The sequence below is a fragment of the Falco punctatus genome (genome assembly GCF_963210335.1).
Source record: "Falco punctatus genome assembly, chromosome: 4".
NCBI classification, from domain to species: Eukaryota; Metazoa; Chordata; class Aves; order Falconiformes; family Falconidae; genus Falco; species Falco punctatus.
The window spans coordinates 3331837-3344046 of NC_137583.1; the positions used below are offsets into that span (position 1 = coordinate 3331837).

Here is a 12210-nt window from a genome sequence, read left to right on the forward strand (position 1 = left end):
AGATACAATGTCAATTACCCTCCGGTGAATTGTCTTTGTTACACTGTGACCGTATCGTGTGTGTGTTGCAGGATCTTTTTGGGCAAGGGCCGATAGAAACAGAAAATTCGTGTCCTATATGTGCTACTTCTTGTAATTCAACAGTTACTCTATATTGTGGATATTGTAAAAGGGTTGGAGCATATAGGCGGAAGGTTTTCCTACGTTTCAGTTCCGGCGGTTTTTCCCTTCTTACTGGGACACATGCCCCTACTTTTCAGGTATAAATGAGGCCTTACAATCTTATGAAGCCTTCGGACAGATATTTTTAGCAGAACATCGAAACGAACTCATCTTCTGGGTTCGCATTATCAGAAAAAGTTTTGAATCTCATATAATACAACATTATTGTAAATGTGAACGATGGCATTACTTTTAGGAATAGGCCTAATGAATATTGCTTTTGCTTCTGCTTTGCATAATATATTGTTGTTTGTTATTCTTTTGTTACTTTTAGTGCCTTGTCTTTTACAATGTTTCCAAAGCTGTATTAATGCTGTATTTAAAAAGAAAGGGGGAGGTGTTGGGGCTTTTGCTGTATTGAATGATTATACTGAACTTTGAAGCAAGTGGAAAAATACTGAAGAAATAAGACGAGGGCACGATCAGAACAGTGGAATGAAGAGGGAGGAACAAATTGCAGGTGCTTGCACAAAAACAGGGCCAGCAGGACGCGATAAGAGGAGCTGGGAAACAACAGAAAAGAGCCTACGTGCCTGAAAAAGTAGAAACAGAAATCTTGCCAATAAACAATCGTTAACCAATCATATTATTATACGCCTGTAAAATAGCCAATCATATTATCACACGCTTATAGAGTGCCTTATAAAAGTTACTTGGTTTGTACAATAAACGGATCAGATCTTGAACTCCATGAGTATTTGAATCTGACTCCCGCTCGCCCAGAATGCCTGCAGCAAACGTATGCCCAAATTTGATTTTTATATTCTGATATTCTTCTTGAATTTTGGAGAGCAGATTTTAACGTTTTGGGCAGGAAGAGATTCCTTTCTCCATACTTTCCTTATTTTGGGTTGCTCAGGGGTAAGTGCTTTGTTTAAAGTTTGCATTTCAATATGCTGCTAGTAAGTCTATAGCTATTTTTGGTAGGCTTAATTACGTGTTACCGAGGAGAGAGATTCCAGTGGCAGTTAACTAAAAAACATCTTTCATCTCCACAGGCACCCTGAATTTAAAAAGTAGAACAAGGAGAGTCTTGTACATATGTATACTGACTGGATCGTTAAAGGGAACCGACGCTATTACTGTTTGTGCGGTGACTGGAATTCATTTCACATGGGAGGTGACCAAGTCTGACTATGTGAGATCTCTCCAGCTCATAACTAGTTCCTGTTGTTTATATAGATCCACAAAGATAATATTCCTATAAAATGTGTACATTTTACTTTTATTATCAGTCTGAATAAATTGTCTGATAACAAGCAGTCTTGGGAGGCAGTTCTCAAGGTGAACATGGCATTCATTGGCAGAAGCAGAGAAGAAGTTCATACAACTGCTTCGTGCATTCTGTTGCTGGTCTCTGGCCATGTAGGAGGCTTAATTCTCAGATCTGTTTTTCTGCTGTCTTCCAAGAGAAATGAAATGTCATTGCTTAAAACTCATGTTTTGAGAATAAAATGTGCAGCCTCCCAAAATACTGTATTGACTGAGTAGTTCACCCACCTTAAGCCAGATTTGTAAAGAATTCAAGCCAATTAAATTGGCTCAGATCTTGCTTCTTCAAGACTCCTCCATTCCAGAGCTAGAATCAGTGTCAAGTGTTCCTGTTGGATTTCTGGGAACTACATAAAACCCGAACAAACAACTGTTTCCTTCACTAATAGCAATAGACTTTCACTTATCACTGTCTTAGGGTTAGATTTTAAAGCCCTCTGTGACTTGCAAATATATCATTTGTGGATTTGAAAAATAGTATGTAGTTTAAGTAACCAAATAACAAAAGCACATTGGCAATGCAGGATACTTCACAGCTTGGCACAGAGTGTTGCTTTTTTTTTTTTTTTTTTTTTAACATGGTGACATGTGCAGAGATTCTCAGACAAAAATGAATCATGAATCACATGGGGTTTTTTTTTTTTATTTACAGAAAGCATTGGGGAAAAACAGAGCTGCAAAATAACGAAAGATGTTTCCCACAGGACAAACAGAGGAAAGTATGTTAGGGTTGTCTTCGGCAGAAGATTCTTAAAGTACTGTGGAAGTTTCTGCTGGCCTATAGCACAGCTTCTCTTGAGGGCCAGTCTGAGCAGATGCATACCGTCAGTTCCACGCGGCCAAGAGCTTGCCCAGCCTGCAATGATAGGACCTGTTGAGGAGCAGGGTGAGAGTTCAAGTGTTTACACTGCATCTGGTTGTGCAAAACTTTTTTTTTTTTTTATTTTGCCTGTGAGTTATCAGCATACAATTAAAACCTGAACTACTAGAAAATTACTAAAATGTGAGAAACAGCTCGTTAAGTGAGTCATATCTTTAATGCAGCTCTCGAGGATGAAGAGTAATACAGTAATGTGCAAGAAAGAATACATGTGTTACACTGAAGTGAAAGTGAATTAGTCAGTGCTGCAGAAGATCCTGAGTATCTGCAGCATAACTAAAATTTAAAATGCAGTCACAGATTCACTTCTTATTCAAGCATCAAAAATTCAAGCCTTGTGGTTTCTGCAGGTAGCAAAACCTGATTTTGGATTCAAACAGACATAAACACTATTTCTGTCAAAAATTTACTCATGCAAGAATGTCCATCTTTAATTCAATCAAATGTCTGAGATAGTTCCTATACGTATTTTTCTTGGGGTACTTTTCACTATCTCAGGTTGCCAGTGTTTTATTTCAGCACCTTCCTTTACTTCATTTTTTTCCCCTTTCTTTCTCCTTAGTTTATTACAAACTTCAGTATCCTTTCAGAATGTCACCCTTAAATATTTATTTTTTTTCCCTTTCATTTTCTCCAAACTCTGATAAATCCAGCCTGACCTCCCGCTCCCACATCTTGCACTGTAGATTTTGGCGATGTTCGCCTTGCCCTGCTGCAGTTGCCCCCAGGGCTTTCTGCACTGCGTGAGGCAACCCTGAGAGTGGGTGTGAGGTGCTTAGGGCTGAGCCTGGCATTCCCCAGCACGGACCATCCCCGCTCCATCTGCGGCCCCATCCCCGCTCATCAGGTCACTGATATAAAAGGGAAGGCAAAAGAAATGGGCAGCTGCTGTTTTGTGCCTGAAAGCAATTGTTGGCTCTTCTCCACCTTCTGATTATTCTGATGTAAATATTACAGTCTCCTTTCCAGTAGCTGCAGGGCCTTTCGGAAGGGTGAGCAATGAAGTGCAGGTGGAATATTCCTGAGGTTTCTCATGCCTTCACTCAGGACAGTTGTCAGGAATCGGGCAAGTAAATGACAATAGGGAGGCATTTTACAGACGATCCCCAGCGGCCTGCTCATGAACATGAGAATAACACTTGTACTATGGAAAAATACTCAGTTCTTTTAGCCAAAATATACCACCGTGTTATCTAGATATACCTTTAATAACATAAAACCTCAAGCATGTGAGGGTGGTTATTGCCTGTGTGCTGTGTTATAGAAACATAGCCTTTGTGTTTGTGGGTGGGTTTCAGTTACAGGTTTTAACCCTGACTTTGTAGATCTGATTCATGAGACAATGTCTATAGCCTTTAGTATCGTGAAACTCCCCAAAGAGACTTGCTTGTAGATTGTGAAGTTCTGTGGAATTTCAGGTTTTTGTAATGTTCTGGCCATGGAATAATGACAGCAATTCTCCCTCCCCTCCCCCCAGTTTAAATGTCAATACTGTACTTACTATATATGAACAGCATCATGTGATGATTTTTTGTTAACAACAACAGAAATATCATTTTGCCTTTTTTTCTTGTGGTCAGTCCATATAGCTCTTATTACAGTATGTGATTTAATAATTGAAATGGTTCTCCTCCTAAAGTTCCTTTTCCTCGCCTAATTTTAATTGGGAGTGATCAAATATATTGAGCATTAAGAAGTTGCAAGAAATGTATATTCTCTCATTCTAGCTTTATACAAGCAGTCCTATCCTTTGGTTTTTCAAAACTCAAACAACAAAAAAACCCTGAACTCGTTAAACACAGAATATAATATTCTGATTCTCATTTGTTTCCTTTATTCATAGGGATATTGCATGACTTAATTAAAACTTTTTTTACTGCCCAAGAATACGTTCTTCATTGTAAGTGTAACCCAGGTGTATGCAGAAGTAGCTTTATGGCCTGGAGCTCGCTCGGAGCCAGCGACAGGGTTTGTGCTGCTGTGCCGCGCTGCAAGGTGTCACGTGTGACTCGCATATACGTGCGTTCACTTGCTCTCTCTTTACTGATCTGAAAATGGGCTATTTGTTCTCATGCTTATGTATTGTATATTGTTACTGAAATACTGTGAATTTTTCTTTAATAAGTGCAAAACATAACCTTGTCCTGCGAGATTGTCTAGAGAGAAATCTCTCCAGAACTGGTAATATCCTCAGTAGAAGCAGATTTCAGTATCAAGTGAATATGTGCTGTAGTTTAATGGGCATCTTAAATGTAAATAAAGTTGTCTTCAGATCTGTTTTTTGCCTTCAGTTGCCAAATGTCTGGCTGAGTAATTTATCTTAAAATTTGGTATGCTCAAAATGAACTTGAAAAGAGTAATCAGTGCAGCTTTGCAGTTGTTGATTTCTGCATTTACCCAATTTGACTACAAGAGCTGTGTAAAGTGAAATGATCTGTTTCTATAGCAACATACACAGTCTGGAAGAGCTTCCATGGTGTACAGATTATACTGAATCCTTAAAAACAAACATAAGTTAAAGATGAGAGATAAACTTAAAAAAAAAAAAAAAAAAAAGAATGTGAAGAATATGGGTTCTGAGACAACCCATATAAAAGCACTAGGAGGATGTACCTCCTGTCAGGCATGGGGATGCCCTTTATTAAGGTGCCCTTGCTTGTTTCTTGGCCAAATTTCTGGAATCTCAAAGCTTGTCTAACCTCACTGCACAGTTTGCCAAGCAGCTGAGGTTGTGGCAGTGGCAGCGTGTCTGACTCAGCAAGGTTACAGCACGAACCGTATATTTAAACAGTGAAGTGTTGGCAAGAGAGTGTTTTTGTAGAGAAATAGGAAAAGACTCTTTGCTTGTTTGTGTGTGTGGTTTCGGTTTTGCTTTTTTATTTATTTATTTATTTATTTTTAATAAGTCAGACTTCTACTTTCCATATATTTGTCGGAGACTGAGCCTTGAAGTTCAAAGCAGGAGTAAGTTGGTCATTTCTTCTTACACTCATGGGTTTGTTTTTTTTTTTCAGTTGAGAGAAGAAACTAATCCTTCTTGAGAGATGAACTCAGAGTGCTTATGGGTAGTAGGCTTTCCTGGTGAACGCAGTTGCAACAAAAACAGCCAGGAAAGTCTCGCTCCTGTCTCATGTGCCCCTTCACAGAACAACATCAATGGAGAATGAACCTGATGAAGCCAAAAGAGAAAGGGCTGGAAAGGCTCTTATTTGGAAAGAGCACAAAGCCCGAACTTCAGATAGAAATAAGCGGAAATACAGGTATTGCTGATACATGAAAAATGATGGTTTTGCGTTAATTCCATTGCTGAAGTTTAATATAAATGCTGCAGTACAATTCCTAGTTGCCAAAATTACGGCTTGTGTTGAAAGTCCATGGTAGCAACTTCAGCAGTACAATGTCCTAGATGAGAAAGATAAAGTGTGGTTAACCATTCAGAAACTGAGAGAAGACAAGGTTATTTGCATTTATTAATCTCCAGTTTAATACGTACACATGATAAAAGAGGATATAATAGGATACAAGTTTCGTCAACACGTAAGAGGAGAAAGCCAAAGTTCGGTATTAAACAAGGCTATAATTTGATGGTGGAGGTGCACTGGATTAACAGTTCTCTGCTTATTGATGGAGGGAGGTCTTGCGACTTGCTTGTTCTCATTTGCTCCTTCCTGTGATCCCACCCCTCTCTTCCCCTCTGCACCCACCTCTTGGGGTTGCCTGAAGGCGAGGTAGGCTGAGTCAGCTGTCACCTGGCAAGCAGCACGCTCTGAATCTCCCCGTCACTACTTCCATCAGCAGACAAGCACCAGGCAGCCCTCAGGCGAGCAGTAGCTGAATGTGTTTGGGACTAGGAAAGCAGTAGGGATGGGAGAGAAAACCAGCCTTCCTCTTTCAGGGCAGCAAGGAGGGTTTCTGCTTACTCTAGGAAAAGAATTCCGTATCAGTCTGGGGTTTCATGTACGTCTGTAACAATCTTGATCTTACGAAGACGTGGATGTTTAGAAACAAATGCAAAGATAATTTCTTGCTTAGAACTTGTAAAGGAAATTTTATAAATTAGTATAACTCAGAAATCTGGTAGTTTTTCCTGAGATCTTCAATAGCTCTCTAATAGTCTTAAGCCCTATGGAAGAATCCTTCAGAGTTCGAGATGTGTTCGTGACTGCTTCTAATATGGTCCTGACAGTTAAAATCTTTCCTTGTGTATAGCATTTATAAGGACCATAATTTATGACTGCCTGCAGTAGCTGAATAACATATGGTAATGTCAAAACAGACTTCATTTTGACTGTCCTTGCCATTTGAGTGGTGAGGGTGGATTACCTTGGATAATAGAAGTATAAAATCCTATTATAGTGCAACTTTTCCTTCTGTCTCCTTTTTCCTTCTGTTACCTTGTATATCTTACTTTCCCTGGCTAGACAGCCACCTGCATTTTAATGGACTTTCTGTTTAAGCTAATTCAGTAGTTAAGCTAATAACATTAGTGCTCCCTGTCTTAAAACACATGATTTTAAATTGCATGTTAAAATTTAAAAAATGCAATTTAAAATTGTGTGTTTAAATTAGGGGGAAGTAACCTGTCCCTTGTTGCACAATCCAGAAGTTCTCTTCTTCTGTCTCTTTCTCATTCTAATGAGAAAATGAAGGCAGGTTTTGTATTATGAAATTTTCACTCTTATTTGCATTTTAATTTTATTGTAATTCTAACTAACAGGTAAGGCTCCAAATATATTTTTTTTAAAAAAAATTATAGTTTGTGATTTCTAGTAATTCATCCTGGTATCATATCCAGCTTACACAGATATAAAGATTTCTCTGTCCACAGCAGAACTTTCCAGGAAATAAAAGCCTAAACACAAAGCCAAACTGTAAAGCTCGAGGTTTTTTTAACAACTAGAAACATATATCTGTTACTAGAAACATATATCTGTTACAGGATAGATGCCAGGGTTAGGTTAGAAAATCACTTGGGTTGGGAAATTTCATCTTTCCTATTAATTTCTCTACAATATTATTTTTTTATGCATACACCTTCTTCTAAATAGGACAAATATTACTGTACACTAGAAATCAGACGTTTGCTTTCTCCTTGACTCCTGTGTATAAGCCTCGGACAGTACTAAATACTGTACCAACGTCCAGAGGCGCGCTGGTTATGCTGTCAGTAAATGTGCTCATGCATCATTCGAAAGGATTCCTTTTAAGAGCGGCCAAATAGGTTTTGAATATGACAGGAGCATGGGTTTGGGTTTGTTGTTTTTTTGGAGAAGGCTGTTTTCCCACATCTGTTACTTCCTAGGAATTCTGATGTATACAGCAGGATGATGTGCCTGGTTCTGAGTAACTATTAGAACTCTGTTTGTAAAACTATCCTTAATATATGACCTTGAAAAAGAAGTTACTTTTCCATTTCCAAACAGGGTTGGGAAACATCTGTAACACTTGGCTTTTGTTTGCCCCAGATACGAAGGGCAGCGGAACTAAATAGCTCTGCTTACCCATGGCGTTCCTCCAAACAAGGTGTGGCGAGAAAATGCTCTCTCATTAGAGAAGGCTTTCTCAAACTCTTGATGTAAACAGAACTGACCTCTAAATGGCGCTTTATTGTGCATGGTATGGCATTGGAAGGTTTGGCCAAAGACGAGTTACCTTGTACAGGATTCAGCAAAGGGATTATTACTGAAGCATTTCTGAGTATGCATAGAGTTCTTGGCTTACTAAATTCGTAGCATTGTGTCTGAAAACCCACAACCACATCCTTGAAACCCCAGTGCTTTTTCTATCCTCCTCTTCTGTGTTCATCACTTGTGCTTTCTTCTGCTGATGCTTGACATGTATTTATCTTGTTTGATGTGTCAGACAGTAAAAGCATTAAAAATGTCTTGCATGCTAGAATAAATGTATTTTCCATTGTGCATCACTTTCATTATTTTTCCAGGTACACTGTGACAAGAGAGTACTGTAAGGCAAAATAGAAAAAAAAGAACATTCTCTTGAAATGTTTCAAGTAACTTGCACTGCTTCTGTAGGAAATTTTTGTGCATTCCTATACAGGTTTGCAAATATGTATCTCAGGCTACACAGATCAGTAGGCAACAGTAAATATTTGGGTGCACAGGTGATATTCAACTGCTTATAACCAGTGTGAAACAAATCCCAGTGCTGTAGAAATTCAAGCAGCACTCTGGCCACTCCATAAAATCCACAGAAAAAGACCATAAAGGTTGTACCTGGTAAATTTGAATTGTGAAGTGGTGGAACAGAGTATAAAGATGCTTAAAATGTAATAGATAAGAATGTAAAACTGAGTGTTTTGAGATGAGCACACTCTAAGTTTCTCTCAGTAAACAGACAATTTAACAGAAACACGTTTTGCATACTTGGTACAAGCTCTATCTAAATATTATAGTGTCTTTGGGGAAGATCAGAATAGACTATAAACTACTGCAAGATAACAAAGAAACTAAAGATCTGTTTGCCTTAGCTTTTTCTGAGTGAAATGAGAGACTGGTATCGCTGTCAACTCTTTCTAGATACATCAAACATGGTTGAAATGTCTGTGTGGGAAACAACTTGGGTTTGATCCAAAGATGTTGGAGGCATTACAATTGAAACTAATTAGTTCATGTAATATGATCAGGCTTGTTTAGATAAGTTCAGAAGTATCTTTCATTCTTATTTAACACTGTCTGTAGCCTTTAAGCAGTTGTAATAGCCTCCTTATGCACATGAGTGTGAGCCAACAAGAGGCTCCTGCATGTGTATAACCACAAACAGGGTATATGAAAAGCTGGTCACAGAAACACTCTTTCATTCTGCAAAACTTTAGGAAGAGAAAAGAAAGAAATCCCTATTGTTCATTGGGATGACAGTAAGACTTTTCAAAACATTTTTGGGAAGAGTAAGAAAATACAGGATGTATTTACTGAATGCAGCAAATGCCCTGAAATATTAAGAGCTGTGCTGTCTCCAGAAACAGTAGTTCTCCCGTTATACTGAATGACAGCCTTTACAGCCGAGAGCTTGTCTAGTTCTGGGGGAGGCTTCCATAAGCTGTGCCTTTTGGAGCGGTATAACTATGGGTAAGTTTTTGTATTGCCAAGATTCTAATTTCTGAATCACGACTATTTGCACAAGATGGGACACAGGCATTAGGACAGAGCCGGCCACAGAGCAGGCCGTGGGCCAGGCCTGTGCCTTGGAGATGGGACAGTGGCAGAACAGGGACTCAAAGCGGTGGGTTTCACACTGTAGCCAGTTGTCACGGCCAACAGGCTAATGAGTTTGTTTTGGCAAATTCCAGACCACGTCTAATTAAAACTTTCTCTGAACAGTCCTGAAATGCTTTTCTACTGCTTTTCTTTGAATGTCGTTTTTGATATCAATTAAACAGTTTAAGAGGCTTCCTCATACGCGTTTCCAGCTGACTGACTGCCCTGCTCTTGGTTCAGGTCATCTGCTGGGTCACCGACCTGCAGTGAGAGTCTTCTCCAAGGGGCTGCTCAGAGCTCCCGCTCCCGAGCGAGCTCTCTGCCTGCAGCCAGCGCTTCCCTTCTGCCTGTCCCCAGCCCGGGTGGCTCACTTCACGTGCGTTTTTTACATCTAATTTGCAGTAATGGTGAACATATACCCATGTGGAAACATTGAGTATTTTCCCCATAAGTGAAATAACAGAAATCTGGATGTGCAAAATGCCTTGTATTTTACTGCACACATGTGCATTTCACTGCTTAATTAAGGTGTAGTGCAGAGCTCCTGAAGAAAAGTTGTAATTAAAGAGTTTACCTTAAAACAGTGTGCTGGGTGTAGTAGTTGGCATTCATTATTTCTATATGGTTAAAAGTATCGGACAAAACGGAGTGTTTTGAATGCTTCTTTTAGTATTGCATCACTTATTTTGGAGAACTGAAGTAGTATTGTCTTTTGCCTGCACAGCTCTTCTGTGGCAGAGGCATGGCTGTAGGCACTGGCAATCCTGTAGCAGTATGTCCTGCAGAAACACAGCAGAACAGCCACGCTAGAGCTTACTGGGGGGAACCTTTCCTGAAAGGAAAGTCTAAAGAAATCTGTGTGGCTTTTTTGCCTGAGTGGTAAATATAATAAAGTCAAAATGTAGAGGAAGCAGCAGTAAAAGCAGCAGTACCTCGTATTGATGCTAAATAGATATGCTTTTTAGCTATGCCTTCCAGAGAAAATAAAGTAAGATGAATGTTAAGAGGTAGTTGACTGAGGTACAAAAAGTACTGTCAAATAGCAAAAATAAATCTTAGTCTAGTTATTGAAGATCAGTTTAGAAGAAATCTATGGGTGGACCGCGTGTCTGTCCTTGCCTCAGCAGAGCATTCTGAAGGTTAGTACCCAGACCTCAACCCTTCTATTAACATGTTCCTTTTCTCATCTAATGAACAGTAAAGCGGAGTTTGTTCTGCCTTTCCCAGAACTCCTCCTGCTCAGACTTCTTTGGCTTGCTTACTGGATTATCCAGAAACACTCTTCAATGGAGCCGGTGCGAGGCATCTGATTCAGTAGCGGTATGAGACAGATATCCCTGTATTTTTGGAGACAGCCCCAGTGACTGGCTGCAAGCTCCTGTTTTCTGCTTCAGGCATAAACTGATTACTGCTGAAATCAGAAAGGAATGCCGTCTTCTGAATCTCTGCCCACTGCTATAGGGAAACGAACTGGGCAGATACAACCTGGCAAAGCGTATTTCTCTATCACTAGATTCTAATTTTGCTGTTAACGTAAAGTTTGTTCTGGATGTAATTGCAAATTGACAAGTATAAATTCATCCTAATTGCATTTCATAAGACTCCTTAATCTTCATAAAGACACTAAGTCTGCACAATGTCTCAGTGTCAGCAGCAGTGACTCATCGAGAGGAGAAAAATACAGAACTCTAGGTCCTTCTGGTGCTCTGTGAAAAACTAAATGGATCTAACAAGGTACTGGATTTTTAATTTCAAAATCAGTCTCCTTTGCAGGGCACTTTAAAAACCTGCTGTTTCATTCTGACATTAGATGTGCAAATAACTTATAATGCATTTCTAAAAATATTTGGAAAACTTTTGTTGGTTATTTTGATAGCTGAAGATCAGGGGTTTTCCCAGCAGTCCTATAGTACTTAGTTTCTTTTCCTACAACTAAATGTATTTTGAAGAGAAGAAACTATGTGCATAAGGGGAAAGAATGCAGAAGTCAGTGCAGGTAAGATAGCAGGATTTATAATAAATCAGTTCTGACAATTTCATTATGTTACTTCTGAAAGTGTTTCTTTTCACTAAAATGATTCAAGAGGAAACTTCCTGCAGATTAAAATGATCTTCCTAGATTCATTGATCGCTTAAATGAGCGAAACAATAAAAGGTACATAAGATAAAATGGTTTTTGGGACTATATTGCAGATTATTAGAGAGAACATGTAGTTATGCGAGATGGATATTCCGTTACGGCTCTGAAGGCAGCCGTTACTATCGGGGATGGCTCTTCCAGGGAGGCGCGGCGCAGTGCTAAGCCAGTGTTCCCCGAGTCGCTTCACTGGACGTTCCTGTATGCTTGCATTACTTAGGGGTCCTGCCTGGGGTTAACTGGCCTGTTACCTCAGGGAGTGGGATAGTGAAGAGCATCATGAAAGCTGAGAAAACTGTTAAAAAATGGTTCCAAACAAGCTTGCAGCTGGTTCTGTTGGGCTGGATTCTTCCTTTTGCCTAGTTACTACTGGCCTTTTTGTCCTTCTGCAGCTGCTATTTAAGGACATCCTTGTACCCTGCTGGCACCTTGTGCAGGACTCGGGAAGGTGCCAGCTACCACGCTGAGTCACAGCTTTTAGCAAG

General features: G+C 39.5%; 1 long non-coding RNA gene across 1 annotated transcript in view; it reads left to right on the plus strand.

The window, feature by feature from the left end:
* Positions 1–960: 960 nt before the first annotated feature.
* The window catches only part of LOC308063357, a 53533-nt gene continuing 42283 nt past the window's right edge, over positions 961–12210 (plus strand). Inside the window, exon 1 of the long non-coding RNA XR_013927931.1 lies at positions 961–11322. This is a non-coding gene — a long non-coding RNA (uncharacterized lncRNA). The remainder of the gene's footprint in view (positions 11323–12210) is intronic.